The sequence below is a fragment of the Durio zibethinus genome, chromosome 16, assembly GCF_047325235.1.
Source record: "Durio zibethinus cultivar Kanyao isolate XHJ-2024 chromosome 16, ASM4732523v1, whole genome shotgun sequence".
Taxonomy (NCBI): Eukaryota; Viridiplantae; Streptophyta; class Magnoliopsida; order Malvales; family Malvaceae; genus Durio; species Durio zibethinus.
In genome coordinates, this window is record NC_143177.1 from 8,719,120 (window position 1) to 8,740,916 (window position 21,797).

The 21,797-nt window shown below is 28.3% G+C and overlaps 1 long non-coding RNA gene across 3 annotated transcripts; it reads left to right on the forward strand.

Annotated features, from left to right (window-relative positions):
• Nucleotides 1-5,787: 5,787 nt before the first annotated feature.
• LOC149514267 (uncharacterized) lies at nt 5,788-7,265 on the forward strand. 3 transcript variants are annotated; one of them, XR_016328485.1, is made up of 4 exons: nt 5,788-5,945; nt 6,321-6,462; nt 6,557-6,648; nt 6,739-7,265. It is a non-coding gene; the product is annotated as an uncharacterized LOC149514267 (long non-coding RNA). The 3 variants fall into 3 exon arrangements; XR_016328483.1 differs by having other exon boundaries at nt 5,922-6,058; nt 6,739-7,260; XR_016328484.1 differs by lacking the exon at nt 5,788-5,945 and adding an exon at nt 6,069-6,219 and having other exon boundaries at nt 6,739-7,264.
• The last annotated feature ends 14,532 nt before the right edge of the window (nt 7,266-21,797 follow it).

Sequence of the window (21,797 nt, forward strand, 5' to 3'; positions counted from 1 at the left end):
TAAGCATTGATTACTTAGAAATCTACTACATGAAAGGATTTATAACATTAAAACAATCTCAACAGATATGTAATGACCCAAAAATGGCAAGGAGATCATGTGAATAACAACATTAACCAAACAACAACATATATTCAACCAACCAAATATCATACAAAACACCAATAAATTCATCATAAACATCATAAGCTACATTTTGAAATAGTAAGATATCAAATAAGGCTAAGAGGAGGTTCAGCTATGGTGAAGGCATGTTGGTCGAACCTTTAATTTCTTTTTTTATGGTGGATTTGAGTTTTTTCTTTTTAATTTGTTAGTTGATTTTCTAACTTCAATCCAAGCTATGAACTAGTTGAATAAAGTTTAATTCTATCTTTGAGAAAAATAAAATATGAACTATGAACTTTCAAGAAAACAAAGAAAATGAAAAAAAAAATACTAAAATGTTATGGAAAATGTAATGAGAATGCAAGAAATGCAAGATAACTAGTAAATGAAGTATACTTTCAAACTAGCAAAGATTTTGTTCTTTTTTTTTCTTTTTTTCTTTTTCTTCTCTTTTTTTTTCTTTCATATATTTTTTGCATTTCAACCCCTTTCCTCTTGTAAAAAGCATGAATCCCCCTTGAAAAAGATGGAGAAAAATATCCCATGTAAGATTGAATGATAGCCTTAAGATTAAAACTCATCCAAGAGACCATTTTTCTCTTTTTTGTTTGTAGTTACAAGGAGCAAGTTTTCGCCATTGGATTCACCTTCCCAAGATGATCTAATGGTCCAGTATGCATGTTACCAAAGATGCAATTTTTGAAGCTATAGAATTGGAGTGAAAAGACCAAATTGCCCCACATTACAAAGTTTTTGGTTTCTAGGTCATTTTCTTAGAAATCAATATCCCTTTGTTCATTTTTTAGGATTTTAAAGCATCAAAAATCATGAAATCTTATGAAATTAAGATCTAAAAATTTTCATAAAAATATTTTTCGATTACGACATTACCTCAAAGTATTATTTTTATAATTTCACACCTCCCGAGGTACTGCTGTAGTTTTAAATACACAAAAAATCATCAACTATTATACAAACATGATGTAAAATGTTTCACAAAAAATTGACCTTATGAAGGTCAAATTACGAAATTACACCTAATGATTATTTTAGTAATTTCACACCTTTCGAGGTGCAATTAAGGTTTTCAAATTTTTAAAAATCATCAAATAATATTAAATCATGACTTAAAGTTTTTTGTAAAATTTTATCTTTGGGAAGGTCAAATTACAAAAATACTCCTAAAGGTATTTTTGTAATTTCACACCTCCCAATATGTGATCTAGATTTTTAATGCATCGAAAATCTATAAAAAATACTCCTAAAGGATATTTTGATAACTTTACCTTTCTAAAAGTGCTATCGAGGTTTTTAATGCTTTAAAATCATAAATTTCAATCTTAATCCACATTAGTTCCTATTTGATTATGAATTTTAAGAATTTACCCAAGCTTCATTTGTTTTGACCATTTTGATCAATGTCGAAAAGATTTGACTTTGTTTGACCAATTTTGACCTATAGGCATTTGAGTCAATTGGCTCCATTTTTTATATTAGAAACTTGCCAAAATTAAAGAAATATTGGATTTGAATTGGGTTGGATTTTAAGGGACAAATGATCAAAAATTACCCCAAAAAAATTAGGTGTCTACAATATTAACCCAAAGTAATTGGGCCTTAAAATTTGAATTTAGTTTCAAACTAATTTTTGGGCCTTCACTATCAGACTTGGTTCTTTAAGACTAAATGATTCATGTTTAAATTGCATCCAACAAAATCAAATTTGCCATAAAACAAATAAAGCCCAAATAACCCTATTCAATAAAAACTCTCAAATGATCCAAATCATAATATGCAAATTAATTGAAAAAATAAAATTGAACAAACTTGAATCGACTTAGACAAAATTAGGTGTCTGCACTGATTACTAGAATAAACCATACAGAATTAAAACATCATTGAAAACTAGTCTTTTCAACCCCACCTTTCCATTAAAAAACATTGAGACATCCAACCTTTAGTTACTTGTGCCAAAAAAAATAAAAAACAAGTTTGTAAGATAAGTAACTTTTCCATTGACATTTTATCTTCAAGGAAATAAAACATCATCAACCATTAAAACATACCACTTATTGAGAAAATAGTCTCTATTCTTTTTGGCAAACTCAAATGATCAATTTACATGAAGCCATGCAATGTAATTCATCCTTTCTTAAAACTTTGTTGTCTCTTATCAATTAGAAATGTAATAGATACTACAAGTATTTTAATTTTCACCAAGACAATTGTCTCACTAATAAAATTCAAAGATTTTGATGAAATTGAGATTATATTACAATTGAATGTTATTTTTTCTTAAGTGTGTTAAGGTTTGCCTTGAATCTTTTAATCCCATATTGGAAGTTGAGTGAAGTTGTAAGAGTTGAGAGTTTATATTAAATCTCATATGGGAAGTTTAGTAAAGTTATAAGGTGTTTTACCATAATAAATAAGATGTTTTGATTTTAGTTTGGCAATCCCAAAAATAGTCAAACACTAAAAGAATAGCTAAGTGTGTTGGCTTTTAAAAGGGTATAATTGGGTTTTAGGTTATGCTTTGAGTAAGGAGTTTTTGGTGACTATTCTAATTCCAAAAGTTTCACAGCTGTAAAGATTTATTTGTTAGTGGATTAGGTTTGGAGTAGATCATTTTTTATTAGGCTAAAACAAATATATTTGTGTGTTCTTATTTTTATTTTATGCTTGCTCTATTGTTTGTGTATGTGGATGCTGTGAGTGTTTGTTTGTTCTCTACAAGTGGTATCAAAATGGGGTTTGAGACATGAAAAGAGATAAGCCTAGGAGATTGTGATTCGAGAAAGGAGTTCGAGTTCCATGAAAATGGTGCGAGTATCTTAAAATATTTGAAGGTATGTCTAGTATGCCTAAGTTTGAGATTTTTTTATTTGATGAAAAAGTAATTTTATGTTATGCCAAAGTAAAATTCAAAATCTATTAGTGCAGCAAGGGTTAAATTAGGCATTAAAAAATAGTAAGCCTAAGGGAATGTTTGACAATAATTGGAATAAAATTCAGAAAGAAGCTGTTAGTACTATTAGATTACCCCTAGCCCTAGATATAAAGTATAGTATGGTAACTAAGAGTACTTTGAAGAGTTTGTAGGATAAGTTTAAGGGCTTTTACGCGTTGAAGTCATTGACTAATACATTATATTTGAAGATGGATCTATATTCTCTAAAGATGAAAGATGTACGAGTCTTTATAATCACTTGAATGAGTTTAATAGGCTAGTTTCTTGATTGTTGACTAGTTTTGTTGATGAGTTAGAAAATGAAAAGAAAGCTTTAATTTTGTTGTCATTTTTGTCCAAGTCTTATAGACTTCTAGTTCAAACTTTGGTAGTGGGCAGGTCTACTTTCAAATTGGATGATGTAACTGTCTATTGCATGAGAACGAAAGATTTATGTGAACACAAAACTCATCACTTGGAGAGAGTGCACTAGTTTTAAGGGTTTTGATCAAAGGAGGACTCAAGAGAGGGTTAATGAATCAAAAGGTAGATCCAAGTCTAGAGACAAAGATTACAGTGATAAAAAATTTTATTACTATAGTGAGAAAAGACATCCAAGTGCACTATAAGAAGTTGGGAAGGAATATGACTATTTTCAAATGGGAGAATGACAAGAAAAAATTGGATGAAGAAAAGAGTGATATTACTATTGTTGTATTTGATGATGGTGTCTTTTTGACAACTTGTGTATATGAGAATCAAACTTTGAAGGATGATAAAGGTTGGATTTTAGATTCAGTTGCTACTATCCATGTCTATAATTATAAGAGTTGCTTTGTGGAGTTGAAAGAGAATGAGAAGTATAGGGATATTGTGGTTACCAACAATGACAAAGTGTGGATTCAAGGTATTGGGAATGTTCACCTTAGATCTTACAATAGTGTTGTTGGGACTCTTTGTCATGTAAGGTATGTACTGAGTTGTAGCTACAATTTGATTACCTTAGGTGAACTAGCTTTATCATGAGCATACATACTATAGTCGAAATGATTAGTGTAAAGTGTATAAGAATGGTGGTGTGGTTCTGTAAGGGAATAAGGTCAAGAATCAATTGTATATGCTTGATGGAGGCTTAGTTGTTGGGATTCCTATAACAAAGGAAAAGAAGACGGGCAAGCATGGTAGTTTTGCAGATATTATTAAAGTGTTTGAAAATTCAAGTTAAGTGAAGATTTGTTAAGATTTACCTTGAATCTCTTAATCTCACATCAAAAGTTGAATGAAATTATAAGAGTTGAAAGTTTGTCTGCAATCCCATATGAGATGTTTAGTAAAGTTATAAGGTGTTTCATCCTTATAAATAAGTTGCTTTGATTTTAGTTTGGCAATCCCAAAAATAGTTAGAAACCCAAAGAATAGGCAAATGAATGGACTATTAAAAGGGTGTAATTGGGTTTCAGATTAAGTTTTGAGTAAGAAGTTTGGAGTTGTAAAGATTTATTTCTTAGTGGATTGGGTTTGGAGTATGCCACTTTGGGTTGGGCCAAAACAAATATATTTGTGTGTTCTTTATTATTATTATTATTATTTTGCGCTTACTCTATTATTTGTGTGTGTAAGTGCTATGTTTGTTTGTTCCCTACAAAGTGTTGCTCTGAAACCCAAGTCTTACACATCCTATTTGTTATTTTTCCTTGAAAGTTAGGCATTGGATGTAGCAAAAAGTGTAGAACCTTAATCTTGATCTTCTCTGAACTGCAACAATGAGACAGTCATAAAGTAAGTACTATGCCAAAGCCAATTGAATTGACTTACTATATAAGGAAAGTGATAGCGCAAATGGTCTGATAACATATAACAGGGCTTAAATAAAGGGTGCAAGTACCACTTCAAAGAGTAATCATAATAGGGAATGCATGATTAGATCAACTACTTTATGCATCAATTCATTAGCAAGAGACCATCATGTAAAATAAAGAAAGGATAGAATCAATCAAGTGAAAAGCTTGCCATTTGGTTTATCATGGTGTTGTAAATAGTGACTCAAATATTATAAAAAATTTGGTTGAGATTTTTTTCAAATTAATTCTATATTGCTTGATGAAGAAAAAGACTTAAAGAAAGAATTTTAAGATAAAAAGATTATTGATAGGTAAGTCAGCAGCCTTATAAATAGTGAGAATCATTTTAGATATGAAATAAAAATGTAAAAAAGTTGTAGGGCTTTACCAAGTAGACACCAAATTGAAAAGGTCTTATGGGTGTGTATGGAGAAGATTGAGAGGCTTCTTATGATATGTATGTTTGAATGTTTGTCTGTGTGGATTAGAGAAGAAAAGGATCCACATGGTTATTGTGAATGATTTTTGGCCGAGAATTCTTTACAGAACTATAGGAGAATTGGAGGGTTTCATGGGCATAGATTATGAGTTGAGTGATTGTTGTTTGTTATTGATATGCTTGTAATTGTTGTCTTTCGTGAATAATTTATAGTTTAATTTTGACTCGATTTGCTTGTATATTTGATTGATTGATTGCTTTGTGTGTAACACATGGTTGTATAATATCCAGGGACGTTGTAACTAACTTGATGTGTTTTGCCGCATGGTCAGTTGATCTCATCTTGGTCCAGTCCATATGGAGAAGGACATGTGGCTTTTTCTTGCATTTTAAACGCATATTCTGATATTGGAATTAAATGCAGTGGGCCTCATGGACATGTCACATGTATATTAAATGCAGGGTCCTAACTGCAATGGCAGGTAGCATTTTTGGTAGAATGAAGATGAAAAAAGTTGGTTCTTGGAATGCACTGATAACCAGATATCTTCACATGGGACGGTCTTTGGAAGCTTTTGAACATATTTGTGCGACGGCACAAGAAAATGTATTTTCAGATTTGATTAGCTTTGCCAATGTGATTTTTTTTTTTTGGTGCTGATTTCAATTATTTGCGAGAAGGCCTGGATGTCCACTAATTTGAAGTCTATGTCTTCATGAGTATATGATTTATCTAACTCAGTTTTGTGTTTTCTTGAAGAAGATAAAGTGATAAATTTCACGTGTATATAGCTTTGTTTCAAAATCCCAGTGACTGGACATGACTTGTCTAGCTTTTCCCTAGATAGGAGTTTAGCATGTACTTGGAAGCTAGAATCCTTGTAATAAAACGCAGATCAAGTTGAAATGCTAGAGTCTAGACATTTATTTTCGTTCCAGTTATTGTATTTTGCATCTCAGCATTATCTTCAATGATTTTCAGGGATGGACACTTCTTGAGGTACTCGGATAGCTTCCAGAACATAATTGGATTGCATAAAAACAAGCTCTTAAAGCCAATCCAGTCTACGACAAAATGGCAATAAGTGGGATCGTCTATTCAAATAGGAGATTGGATTGCACAGGTAAGTTTTTTCCATCCTCTCAATAAAAGCACTAAACTTAAACCATATTTTGCATTCAGCTCATGTTATGTAACCTGTCTATTATGTTATGAAGGAAAGCCTCTTTTGACTTTGACCAGACGCATGTCAGATCAGGCCTTGTTGGATTTACTCTCCATGGCTCATTATTGTTACCAATCTTGTGAGGTAATAGTTGCGGTTCATAGTTTATTTGCTTTGCTGCTTTGATTTTTTATTTTCCCATGGATCACTGAAATCGGTCACTTTGAGTTCCAGGCTTTGTTTCCTTTCCAAAACTGGTGGGCGCGTGGTTGCAGCAAAAGTTATCTTTGACCAAAGGCAGCAGTCTGGAACAGTATCTATTGCGTGGTTATGGGTTTTTGCGTTTTGAATCCTCGGTTAATATCTATAGAGAACTGAAGGCAACATTTTGGCCTATGCTGACTGTAAGAAACTTTTCTTCTGTTTTTCTCTATCAAAATTTTGGGTGACATTGATTGTGCCATGCATTGCAAATCTAGGTTGTAGTTTACCCATGATTTTTGCTGGACTAGTGAAATTCTAATTCATGCCTTAATTGTTAAAAGCAAAGTTTATCATATATTAGCTAAATGCCCGATCAAATTTTCTTTTACTTTATCATCTTTATTAATAATTTTTTAAAAAATTTACTTAATTAAAAAAGGCAAAAGATAAAAAAATAATTTGAATGACATCTGTATACTTAAATTAATCTTTTAGTCTCACAAAATATATTTTTAAAAATAAAATACCAAAAAAACAAAAGAAAGGAAAAAAATAAAAATAAAAAATAAAAAAACTCAAAAAGGGTGCCATATGAATATCCCATCGAGTTTAAAATATATTTTTTAACTTAAAGTATAAAAATAACTTTATTATTATAATACATGTATATAAATATAAAATTAAATTAATAATAAAATATAAACTTTGATATATACTCTGAAATGAGTGAGGATAAACCATCTTAAATACATTTTTACCTCGATCTCGTTTCTCATAAAAAACTCGATTTGTCCTAGTTTGATCCTAATTTTAAAAAAGTTGCCCTTATTGAATAATCCATTGAATAGAGATTGTTTGGCATCTTTATCAATTGATACCTTTTATTACAAAATTTATCTAATTAAAAATTATGAAAAAAGATAAAAAAAAGAATAAAAGAATGGGGTACCACTTGAACATCTCTATTGGCTTTACTTTTTTTCACAAAATTAATTTAATATAAAGGCAAAAAAACAAAAGAAAAGAAAAAAAAGAAAAAATTAAATTAAAAAAATGGAAAGAAAGGGAAAATGGAGCTTCATTGGTATACTATTTGGATGTGGTAATTAAGCATTAAAATATTACCCTTTCAAATTAAGTTATCAAATAAAATTTTATTAATAAAAATAAACAAAAACAAAAAAAAAACAAAAAAGAAAAATAGAGATCATTGAGTTATCATGTATACATTCAAATTAAGTTTAAAATATTCATATCTTAAATTACTATATAAAATAATAACTTTATTAAGATAATACATGTATAAGTATGAAACTAAATAAATAATATAATATATACTTTATATATGTCACAAGGTAACTTTGAGTAAAATATCATAACTTCTATTCTGAACTGTCTACGATTTTTATAAAAAATCAACTCAACTTAACTCTACATGAATTTTTTTTTTTACAAAAGTACCCATCTTGGATTAAGATAAATAGAAACTTATTGGATACTAATTGTTTTGCCATCTTTATTAATCAATTTGTTTTTTTATAAATTTGATCTTATTAAAAAATAAAAAAATACGAAAGTAAAAAAACAAATGGAGGTGATACATTGACACCTCCGTTAATATTATTTTCTTACAAAATTTATTTAATTAAAAAAATAAAAATGCCCCTTATCAGATCGAGTAAGATTGAAACATATCAAATATGAATTATTTTGCCTATCTATCTACTTTTTTTGTTGCAAAATTTATATAATTAAAAAAAAATCAAATTGGGACATCACATGGATACCTCCATTAGGTTTTTTTAACAAATTTATCTAGATAAAAAACAAAAAAAATACCAAAACAAAGGAAAAAAAAGGGGAAAAATTCAAAAGATGTCACATCAACATCTTAATTAAAGGTCAAACAAAAGTTACAATGAGTAAAATTTATGTAATGGAAGATGTATAGGATAGATAGGTTACATCTTAATTATGCATAAATATAGTGTTTTTTATTAAATTAAAATATTAAATAATAATTTTATTAATATAATTTATATATAAATGTAAAATAAAATAAATAATTAACAATACAAGTTTATATATATACTCAAGGTAAAATGAAAGATCCTAATATCGCCTTAGATTGATCTTGATTTAAAAAGGAAAAAACACAAAATCCTAAATTTTTTTAAAAGCCAATATATTTTGGATCAATCAAAATCAAAACCCATCAGATATTAGTTATTTTGTTATCCCTACATCTATCGACTATTTTTTTACAAAATTATTTGATTAAAAGAAGTAAACAGAACTTTTAAAAAAAACGAAAGAGAATGGAAAAAAAAAAAAGAAAGTCAAATAGAGATGGCTTACGGATTTATTAAAGTAAGGTATTAAATAATAATATATTAATAAAATATATAAAATTAAATAATAATAAAATATATATTTATATATACTTTAAGTAGGATGAAAGATCTTAAACTCATATCAAACCTAGCCCTGATATTTAAAAAAAATTTGATCCAATCCCAAATAAAAAAAAAAATGCACCTATTTGATCTTGACAAATTGTAACCCACTATATATGATTTGTTTTGTCACCCATACTTCCATTAACATTTTTTCTTCAAAAATTTATTTACTAATTTTTTTTGAAAAATTATTCTAATTAAAAAATTAAAAAGTGAGAAAAAAAAAAAAAAAGAAATAGGGTGCCATCGAGTTACCATGTGAAAGAAAAAGAAAATGAAGTTGAGTAGTCATGTGACATTAGCGATGATAAGTTTTTCTTGTAAAATTTATATAATGGACTTTTAAACAAAATTAAAAAAAATAAAAAAAGCAAAAAAAATCAAATCTAGATGTCAACAATTCCATTAAAGTTTTTTATTAAAAAATTATTAAATAAAAAAATTAAAATATCTTTTTAATATCAAATGAATCCCACATAAAAAATTTAAAATATTTAAAAATGTTTATTAAATATTAAAAAATGGAAAAAAAATAAAATACAAATAAAAAATAAAAAATTAAATAAAGAAATGAAATTAAATAACTTGACATGTGACATTCTTAGTTTTAAGCAATTCATAAACGTGAAATATTTTTTGTATCAACTAGGTTCCATACAAAAAAAAAAATTAAAATTTTAAAAAATATTTTTAAGCTTTAAAAACCCAAAAGAATAAAAAGCTTTGGTATCAATTAGTCTCACACATAAAATATTAAAATATTAAAAAAATTAATTAAATATAAAAATAAAATCAAATGAGTAGAAAATTATAAGGATTTAAAAAAGGTGTGAGAATTATTTTTTTAAGTCAAATGAATGGAATATAGTGTTTTTTTAGTTAAAAAAAACAAGAAAAAAAAGATGAGATGATATGTGTAAGGTACAATGAGTAAAATTAATACATTGTTGAAAAATTAAAAAATTAAAAATTAAAGTAGTTTTTAATATCAAATGAATCTCACATAAAAAATTTAAAATATTTAAAAATATTTATTACATATTAAAAAAGAAAAAAATACAATGTACATAAAAATAAAAAAGAAAGAAAAAAATGGAATTAAATTACTTGACGCACGACATTCTTAGTTTTAAGCTATTCAAAAACATGACATACTTTTGATATTACCTGAGTCCTACACACAAAAAACATTAAAATTTAAAAAAATATTTTTAATTTTTAGAAAACCAAAAGAATAAAAAACTTTGGCATCAATTGGTCTCACATGTAAAATATTAAAATAAAAAAGTCAAATCAAATGAGTAGAAAATTGTAAGGATTAAAAAATATCGAGAATTATTTTTTAAGTCAAATGAATAGAAAATAGTGTTTTTAGTCAAAAAAAAAAAAAAAAAAAGATGAGATGACATGTGTAAAGTAAAATGAGTAAAATTAATATATTAGATGCTCTTCTGCGCTGTTTGTTTTTCCATTAAATACTGTCAGTGTAAAATGTGGCAGATAAGTCATAGATTTCTTGGTGGTTTTAAGAAACGTTTCAGATTTAGTCAACCTCAAAGCTTCCTACCTCTTGTTCATGATGTATTGAAGGATTTAAGTTTTCTTCAACATTGTGGACCATAAAATCTGCATAATAGAGAAAAAAGAAGCACAGACCAAGAGAAACCCCTCTTCTCACCAAATTTTATTAAAGAAAATAATAACAAATAACTTGCATCAAATAAGCTTGGACTCACAGCCACCTGTCAAACTATGCACTTTGCTGCGTATTGTTGCGACTATGCACTTTGCTGCGTATTGTTGCGATTGATTTCCACTGCTTATATTAGTAAATGCAAAAACTGTGTATTTCTCTTTGTAAGCTCTATAGCTTTTAGGTGGTAATGAAAAATAATAATAATAATAATAAAAAAGAAACATGTATATGCTAAAATGGTTCACCAACATTGGTGCACTTCGAAGTTTTATAGTGCTATAGAGCAACCTAAATTATTCTGCTAAATAATCTACTAGATGTTTTCGTATTGAAAATATTTGGAAATTGACTATTGACTGCTACGTTTGTTTTGTACTTAGATTTGATCACTGTGCTGTTTGCCACCTTTTAATTTGTATCTCATGCTAATCACAATTTCTTGTTAGTAAATCATTCGACACCTTACAAGCAGGATGGAAACCTTGCCCGTTTGCTCACATGATTACCTGTGTTGCGTCGCGATGTATAGGTCCAGAAACTTGACCAATGGACTTGATGATTGGAAAGAAAATGAGGTTAAAAAGCAATTTCAATAAAAACCTAAATAATGAGTCATCATCAATTTTTTTTTAGGATTATGATTGACAATCCAAAAATTTTATCATTTTAAGAAAATATTTAAAATGAGTTTAAAGTTTATTAAAAGAACATTTTTGTAGTCTGTAAAAATCAGAATTGGGTTTTGAAATTGATTACACGTGAAGAAAAATTAGCTAGCATCCCTACAGTGCTCATCAATGACAGTACCAATTAATTTTATGTTATGTTTAGATTTTGATAAAAATGATCCCACTTTAATATTTATAAACTAATTCTTTTATTTATTCCAAAAATCAAATTTTCCTTTCTTTTTTGAAAGTAAATTATTTTTAAATTTTTTGTGGAAAGCACAACAATTTTTTTTGGATCAAAAACTATCAAGACACTTTTCCCACTCTCCTTTTTTTAGATAGAGCTTCAAAATATCTTTAAATTAGAAGTTTTCAAATTACCCCATAAAAACCAAGATGACACCTCACATAAATGATAGCCATTGAGAGTCCCCTTTATAAAACATATGCATAAAACGTATGAACATAACAATATGTGATGAATGCATGACAATCATACATAAATGGTAAAATATGAATTCATGACAATTAAAGAATGTATATGACAACAAAATAAAATGAAATGCAAATGCATGAATGGGATTAACTTGATTTTCAGGTTTGGGGTTAGGGTTTTGGTTTTGATTTTGGTTTAAGGTTTAGGGTTTAGGGTTTTGGTTTGAAGTTTAGTGTTTAGGGTTAGGTTTAGGATGTAGGGTTTGGTTTAAGAGTTTGTGGTTTAGGGTTTGGAGTTTGATTTTAGGTTTTATGGAAAATATATGAGAAAAAATTACAAGAATGCCATTAATGAAAAATGCAAAATTTGATGCATGTAACAAAATTACTAAAATGCCAATGATAAAAATACAAACTTTGATGCATGGGAGTAATGTGTCAAAAAATACCAAAATGACATTAATGAAAATGTAAACTTTAATACATGGACCATGTATAAAAACAAACTTATTTCAAACTTCGGCATACTTAAAAATATATTACAAACTACACATGCATGCAACATTATTGTAAAAATGGATCAAAAACTAAGGGTTTTAAGAAATTTAAAGACATGTTCCTCCATTTTTTTTTTTTGTTTTCAAACTCATGCAAACAACAAGAAAAAATCACTAAAAGTCTATTAATTCACATTTTTATTCATTGAAGACTTGACTAAACATAGAAAATTTCATGAACAAACCAAAAACACATGCAAACAAGTAAGATAAGAGCAATATTTAGCCATAAGCAAGGAAGGAAGGTTTAGCCACAATGTGGGAAAGCTTGGCAAAACATTCCTATGGCTTCCTACAATATGCTACCTTTTATATTTAGCTAAATCATCCATGGAAAATTTGTAAGATCATCATATGAAGGCATTTATATAATGAGAGAAATTTTATCAAACATGTAATAAACTAAACAAAAAGAAATCCATAAAAATAAGAACATTAGCCAAACACTATACACAAACCACTAAACTAACCAACATGCATGTAAATAACAAGTAAACCAATAATCCAAACATCTATATACATAATCTAAAGTAAGAAAATCATCCAAAACAAGCCAAGGGAGGTTCAGCCATGGGAGGAATAAAGGTTGGTTGAACCTCCCGTAAGCATTTTAATGGTGGATTTGTTTTTTATTGTTGGATTCTTTTGGTTTCAATCCAAACTATTATTTAATTGAATGAAATCTTGATTTAAGCTTGAATTAAAAGAGATAAAAAAACTATGGATTTTATCAAGAAAAACAAAAAAATTAAAGGCTAAATAATATGAAAAATATGGACAATGTTATGGATGCTATGAAAATGCAAAAAAAAAACAAGTAGAAGAAATTATACCTCCTTTAAGTTTCTCCAAATTTTTTTATTTTTTCCAATGTTTTTTTTTTCACTCCACTTCTACCTCCTCATTTCTCTTCCAGTCCTAAAAAACGAATAAATATCTCATGCAAACTGCATCCAAGCCTTTGGATCTATTTTTCATCTAATGGATATCCTTTTTCGTTTATTTATTTTGCAAGGAACCACCTTTCACCCTTGGATTCAACCCTTCAAGATCATCCCACTGCCCAAAATATTTATGGCTAAAGATTGCATTTTTAATATTGCTGGAACCAATGTGAAAAGACTATTTTACCCATATTAGCAAGTTTTTACCTTTTATGCAAGTTTTTTGGAAAACCATGATCCCTTCTTCATTTTTATGATTTTAAAGAACCAAAAATCCTACAATAATATGAAATTATGATTTAAAAGTTTTCATGAAAAACCAACCTCAAGATGGTCAAATTATGAAATCATCTTTTAAGGGCATTTTAGTTTTTTCATACCCTCTAAGGTGCAATTAAGGTTTTTTATGCACCAAAAATCATGGAATAATATAAAATCATGATTTGGAGCGTTTCATGAAAAAATAAGCTCATGAAGATCAAATTACAAAAATACCCCTAAAAGTATTTTGATAATTTCACACCTTCTAGATGTGATCAAGGTTTTTAATATACCAACAATCATGAAATAATATAAAACCATGATCTGGAGTATTTCATGAAAACCAAATTAGGAAGGTCAAATTATAAAAATACCTCTAAGGGTATTTTGGAAATTTCATACCTCTCAAAGTGCGTTGAAGGTTTTTAATGCATTAAAATAATAAAATAATATTTAAATGTGATCTAAAAGTCTTTACAAAAATCCAACTTCAATAAAGAAAAATTACAAAATACTCTTGGAGGGTATTTTAGTAATTTTACCCTTCTCAAAGTGCAACCAAAGTTGATTTTGATCATTTTGACCAAGTTTGACTTTGTTGGATCAAGTTTGACCCTAGGGTATTTAGGTCAAATTAGTCCCAAATTTGATTTAGAAAACTTCTCAAAATTTAAAAAAATGTTGAATTTGAACCAAGTTGGATTTAAGAATCTCACAACTTGTTGGATTTTGGCTAATTAAAATTAAGTGTCTATAGTTGCTCTTTTGTGCATATTTTTTAGTATCATAAATAATGCACAAACCAAGACATCAATTTTATCCAGGACCAAGGTTTGAAAGATTTTTGCTTATTTTAGTTTTTTTTTATTTTGTTTTCTTTTCGTAAAACTCATTTTATTGTTGGTTCCATAACTTTTAAAATTTAAAGCATTTTGCCTAGAGGATTTAGAGATTATGCCCGAAAGTCTTACATATCTCTACACTTAAAATAAATTCAGCTTGAAAGATTTAAGAATCTTGCCTAAAGAACTTAGGGACTATGCCCGAAGGTTTTATAAATCTTAATCAAAAACAAGTTCAGCTTGAAAAGCTTACAAATCTTGTCTGAAGGCCTTAGAGACTATGTTTGAAAGTCTTATAAGTCACGACACTAAAACAAACTCCACTCGTAAGACTTGAAATTTGTTTTAAAATTTAAAGTTCTACCGAAAGTCCTTGAAAACTTTAAAGTTATGAGATTTTGTCTAGAGGTCTTGGAAATCATTCACAAATTTTAAAATTTCACTTGGAGGAATTGGAAAATTTTCAAAAATTTAAGGTTTTATTTATTTTTTTGTTATTTTTTGTTTTTTTTTCATTTTCTTTTGACAAACAACATCGAGAAATAAGATTAATTTAGTTATCACCACCAACAAAACTCAAATGTCACCACTAAGTGGATGCATATAACTTGAATACTCAAATATCACCACCAAATAGATGTAAATGATGTCGGATATCACTCATAAAAATGAATGCATATTCAAACTTGGATACTCGGATATCACCGTCAAGCTAAATGTAAATATCTTCGGATATCACCACCAAAAAGTACTTCAATATCACCACTGAGTGAATGTAGATGACTTCGAATATCGCCATCGAAGAAAACTTAGATGTCACCATAAAAAAAATGCATATGACTTCAAATAACACCATTAAAAGATACTCAGATATCAAAACTGATTAAATGTAAATTACTTCGAATATCACCATCAAAGAAAACTCGGATATCACCACTGATTGAATTCTATTAAAGTTCTTATTGAAAATTTTAATGAAATACAAATGATAATACTTGGATATCACCACCAAATGATTTTGAAAAAGCTCGAATATTACCACCAAAAAATTTTAACAATATTCAGACATGAATACTCAGATATCACCATGGAGAGAGTTTTAATGAAATGTCAGACTTTGCCATCGAGAAAATTTTAACAAAGAGGTCAAATTTTGCCATTGAGAGAATTTTAACAAAAAGTTAGATTTTACCACCGACAGAGTTTTAATGAAAAATCAAATTTTGCCACCAATAAAATGTTTTAAGAAAAGATCAGATTTAGCCACAGAGAAAAAGTTTTAAGAAAAGGTCAAATTTTACACACCAAGAAAATTTTAATGAAATTCAAACTTGAATGCTTGGATATCATCATCGAGAAAATGCAAATAAAATTTTATTAAAAGATTTCAATAATGATCAGATATCGTCACGAGAAGTATAACAAAGACTCAACTATCACTATCAAGATTTAAAACTTTGGATTTTGAACATTCAAATAACCTTCAAGATTTAAAAACTTAGACTTTGAACATTTGGATATCACCATCGAGATTTGAATGAAATCTAGAGTTCTTCAATACTCAGATATCACCACTGAGAAGTTTTAGTAATATTCATAAATTATCACTAAAACGTACAAAAAACTCGAATATCACCATTGAGAGAATTGAATAAAAAAAGGTATTATCACAAAAAAACCTTGACATATATTTTTAAAAATTGTTGTTCATTGTTTTTATGTCCATTTTTATTCTTCTCAATCTCTTTTTTTTTTTTTTTTTTTTTACTCCATCTATTCAAATTTTTTTCTCATTTCTCAATATTTACAAAATTATCAAGTGTAATTATGATGCAAACATTTATAATAACGCAAATGCAAATGCCTTTATGCAAATGTAAAAATCCGTATTAACCTAGAAAAATGCAAGTACCCTTTCCATGTTGCATTCAAAGATACCAATGTAGAATCTCTTACTAGTTGTAGACAACAAATTTTATCTAGAACATTTTTAACATGATTGACTTAGGCCCATTTACAAACATGGATCGAAACCATTAATATAGGACTATTATGTAAACCATTTAGGAAGACCATTTACAACCCATAAAAAGCCCACAAATTAGCCCATTTCAAGGCGTAAAGTCAACTCGGGTCAAATCTAGTCAAACTTGGTCAATAAAGTTAAAATTAGTCAAACAAAGTCAAAATTACATGAAACTTAGTCAAAATGGATAGAACCTGGATTAATTTTCAAAATTCATAACCTAATTCAAATCAATGTGGTTTAAAGTTAAAATTGGTGATTTTTAAAACATTAAAAAAAAATTTGGCACTTAGAGAATTACAAAATTACTAAAATACCCTTTAAAGGTATTTTTGTAATTTAGCCTTCCCGAGCTCAGACTTTCATGAAACTTTTCAGATCTTAATTTCATAATATTTTATGATTTTTGATGCATTTGAAATCATAGCAATACCCTAAAAAGTGTAAAATCATTAAAATACCCTTTAGGGGTATTTTAATAATTTAGCCTTCTCGACCTTGGATTTTCATGAAACATTTTAGATCTCAATGTCATAATATTTCATAATTTTTGGTGCATTTGAAATCACAGAAGTGCCCCGAAAATTATGAAATTACCAAAATACCCCTTTAGGGGTATTTTCATAATTTGGCTTTTCAAAGCTCGAATTTTCAAAAAAAAATTCAGATCTCAATTCTATAATATTTCATGCTTTATGGTGCTTTAAAATCTCAAAAATGAGCATAGGAACGTTGATTTCTAAGAAAATGGCCTAAATACCAAAAATTTTATACTGGGGGTAAAATGGTCTTTTCATGTGATTTAGGGGCTATAAAAATCCAATCTTTATAGTGAATAACATAGACCATTAGATATCTTATTGAATCTTGATCTAATGGCTAGAGATTGCTCCTAGAAAAAAAAAAAAAGGAACTTTGGACCTTGGATGAGATTGATCCAAAGGCCTATACTCACAAAAAAGAGATTTTTTTTAGAGTTTTCTTATTTACAAGGGGGCTGCTAAAGAAATAAAAGAAAGGAGGAACTCCAAAAAAAAAATGTTGGGAGGAGGAGTTGGAAGACGTGAGAAAGGAAGCTACAATTTTGGTGAAGTCGATAGGAAAACGTAACCTTTTCGTTCCCTTTCTAGCTTATTTTCATGCATTTGAATGCTGTTTTCTTCGAGTCTTGGTTTTACTCCATGTTTTGGTCCAACTTCTATTTTTTTAAAAAAATGATAAAATAAATAAATAAAATAAGAGAAGACCAAAAAATAGGCCATCATTTGTAAGAAAAGCTATGAATTTTATATATTTAATAATCATTTATGTTGAAGCCGTTTAAGGTGGGGGAGAAAACTCGAGGCCATCATTTCAAGATTCACACTCATGTTTCCTACTCTAAGTTTTATAGGCTTCTAGGATACATAGTAAATTTGTTTTTATATAATTTATGTCTTTGCCTTTCATACTATTTAGTCCAATTTAAGCTAAAAATAACAATAATGAAATAAAGTAAAAAGATCCCATTGTGAATATCAAAGCTTTCATTCCCATTTTTTTTTATCTTAGATCCCTCAATTCATTGATGTTTCCTTTTTTTTTAATCAATAAATGTTATAGTACATTTGTCTTTTACATATTATATGCCTATTTTCTTCACTCTATTATGTTTAAATTAAGTTTAAATCTTATGTATTATGATGTTTGTGTGGTTTGAATTTTCATGTTAAAATTAATTCTATTCAATTTTTTTATTCAATTTATTTTCTATATACACTAGTTTCATACAAAATATATATAATAATACTAATAGGATGGGATTTTAAATATAAAAATTCACACCTAAACTTTGCCTAGGTGTTAGAAAGTCTAGGTGGTCTCTTTATATTTGAAAACTTGATTCTTAAATTCACATTTGATCATCATTTGCATATCTTTCATTTTTAAATTAATGTCTTCATTTATGATGCACATATATATGTTTGCTCTAGTTATGGATGTTAAATATTAATTATATTATTTATCATTTTTTTACTACATAAAAAGTTTTATTAACTTTTTTTAATTTTGAACAAATAAAATTAAAATAGCATTTTGTGAAATATAATTGTTAGTACTTTGCCTAGATGTTGGAGAGTCATCAACGATTATCATTTACAAAGAGTGTTATTTTATTATTTAGAAGGAATGTAATCATAAATCTTAAATGAAAAGACTATATGCGAATTCTGCCTTTATGTTAGAGACTTTGAAGGTTCTTTAATTTAAAGATTTTTATAATATTCCTAAATAAAGGATTTTTTTAAAACTAATTTTATTTCTTACTAACAATGGGAATTATAATTAAATGTCATATAAAAAACCATTTTTGTCCAAAATTACAAATAGGGCATAATTAATTCGTACTAATTTTGTAGGCATTGTAGGGGTGCTAATATTTCCCCATACATAATCGACTCCTAAACCTAATCTATTTTCGTAAACCAAAATTATCTTTTTAATAAAGCTTTAAACTTGTTTTATTATTTTATTAAAAGATAAAGTTTTTGGGTGGCCAAGCACATCCTAAAAAGGATTGGTGGCGACTCCCTGTGTTTTTCACGATATTTAAATTTTTTCATCTAGTAATTGAGTCTTTGAATTGATACGTTATGATAGCTTAACGACTCCACTAGCGACTTTTGAGAGTTAAGCCAAAATTTTAATTATGCATTATTAAAAATTTTGGATTCAATTGGTTTTAATTGATATTTAATTTAGTTCCCCTTATTTTAATTTCTCAAAAAAATGATACATATACACATAAGTTAATAAATAAAATAAATTGTATGTTAGTTATTATTTTGCTTTGATTTGGTGTTTATGATTTATTTATGTTATTTTGATTAATACGTCACTTTGCACACCTTTATTGGTTTATTTATTTATTAACATTATTGACTTTTTTAATTCTTTTGTTGTCCTTAATCTTGATGCATGCATCATATAGGCATCATAGTTCTTAGAGGGGATTTGTTTTGGATCAATCAATAGTAAAGGAAGCACTCATGAAGCCATCAGTAGCATCAGCCTCTAACAAGATTATTTGGAAGTCAAAAGCCAATTAGAAAGTACCTAAGAAAAATAAAGAGATTGCTTATGGGTCAGTTTTGTATCTAAACTTCCACAGTTGGTGCACAAAGATTTAAGTCAAAATGATGTAGCTGAGTTTAAATTTATATGGCAACAATGGGGAGTAGAAAATAAGGAGTCTTTTTTGAAGAAAATATGGGCATGTGGTATTGCTCATGTTAGAAAAGATTGATGAGGCACTAGTTAAGGTTGTGGTACAGTTTTAGCATCCATCTTATCGGTGTTTCATATTTAACCAACAAGACTTGGCCCCTATAATTGAAGAATATTCATCTTTACTCTAGATAAAGTCTACTAATTAAGATAAGATCTATTATAAGGAGCAAAAGACTACCAAATATAGAAAGAAGTTAGCCAAGATTATGCAAATAGAGGTCGAGGATACGACAAGCATAAGAAAGAAATGAACAAGGTTGAGACTATTCCATCAGCTTTTCTATTTGAGCATATAAAAAAGCATATTGATATTGATCAAGGGTTGGATGTGTTTGATTTGGCTGTGTATGAGTTGATGATATTCCTTAAGGTATTAGGACATATAAATGTATCAATGGTTGACTTTTTTGAGCAACTGGATAAAGGTATAAACCTTTCGTCGACTATTTTAGCAAAAACCATTAGATTGCTTAATTTTTATTGAAGGAAAGGTGATGGGTGATTCATAGGATGTGCTTAACTACTTTTTATTTAGCTTAGAAGTCACTTTTGGGAAAAGAGAAGATATCATTTCAGCCATTCTCCATTCATTTTGTTCCCATCAAGGAGTTTGTCACCAAGGAGTAGTGGAGAGATTGGATAAAAGGTCATGGATGTCATCTTTCTAAAGCTTACTAATGAGGATGTAATAAAGAGGGCACCATGGATGCTTTCTAAGACATTTTGTAAAGTTGTGGGGATAAGTCATAAGTACCCTTATTAGGGATATAGGGGTAACGATTTAAGCACCTCTTATGGTTCAGAGGCAATATGACTCGTGTCAGTTCATCCTTATGACTCATGGTCTTAGTTTGCTCGAAGTTGATTATGGGACACTTGGTAATATGAAAAAGGTCATGAATTCATCAAGGCATAAAGTAGATTAACCAGATAAGCCCAACCAGATTTATAAATAATATTACGGAAGAGTACCATGCATGGAGAATGAAAAAAGGTTAATGCTGTTAGGCATTTACCAGCTGATATTTCAGATAAATTGCCCATTCCTATTTCAGGGCTAGTATTGTCGACTCTTAGATGGCCCAACAAGAGTTCGAGATTGAAAGAAAAAAGTTGAAGAAACAAAAGATGGCTGTAAACAACCTAATTGTCCAGGCCTAAACCCCTTAGGCCTGGCCCAATAGGGTCCAAATAGTTAGACCTAAACTATTTATTGTTTTATTTTATTTATTATGTATTTTTCAATTTTTTTAGATTTTATTTTATTTTATTTTATTTTGATGACTATTTGTGATTTTTTTATTTATTTTTCAATTTTTAGTTGATTTATCTATAGTTTTTTTTTAAGATAATAATAAGATAATAGTTAAAAATAAGGAAAAAATAAAAAAAATAAAAAATACAAATTCTACCCTACATAAGGTGCTGGCAAATTGCAATTAGATTTAATTTCTTTAGGATAAATCTTATGTTCGGGGATAAAGCGAAAATCTAGTCAAAGGTGGACTTAGAGTTGATCAGAAACTTTTTTGATTAAACCTATAAATACCCACTAATCAAAAGCCTAAGAAGACACATAAAAATATAAAAAGTAGTCACGAAAATAGTTAAGAATTTTTAGAGAAATTTTTGGAGATTTAAAAAAAAATTTTGGAACTTTTCTAGGAAATTTTCCAAATTTTAGTGAAATTTTTCGATGAAATTTGAATTTTTTGGTGACTTTTCAGTGACTTTTCTAGATTTTGATGAAGTTCACAGTTTTTGGCATCCATTTTCCAAAAACTGGTGAACTTTCGACTAGATTTCGATGAACTTACCCACATTTCGATGACAATCCCAAAATTTGGTGAACGATTCAACTAGTATTCTTGGGGGTTTAGAGAGAAAGGGAGAAAAACGGGAAGAAAAAAGAAAAAAGGAAGGAGAAA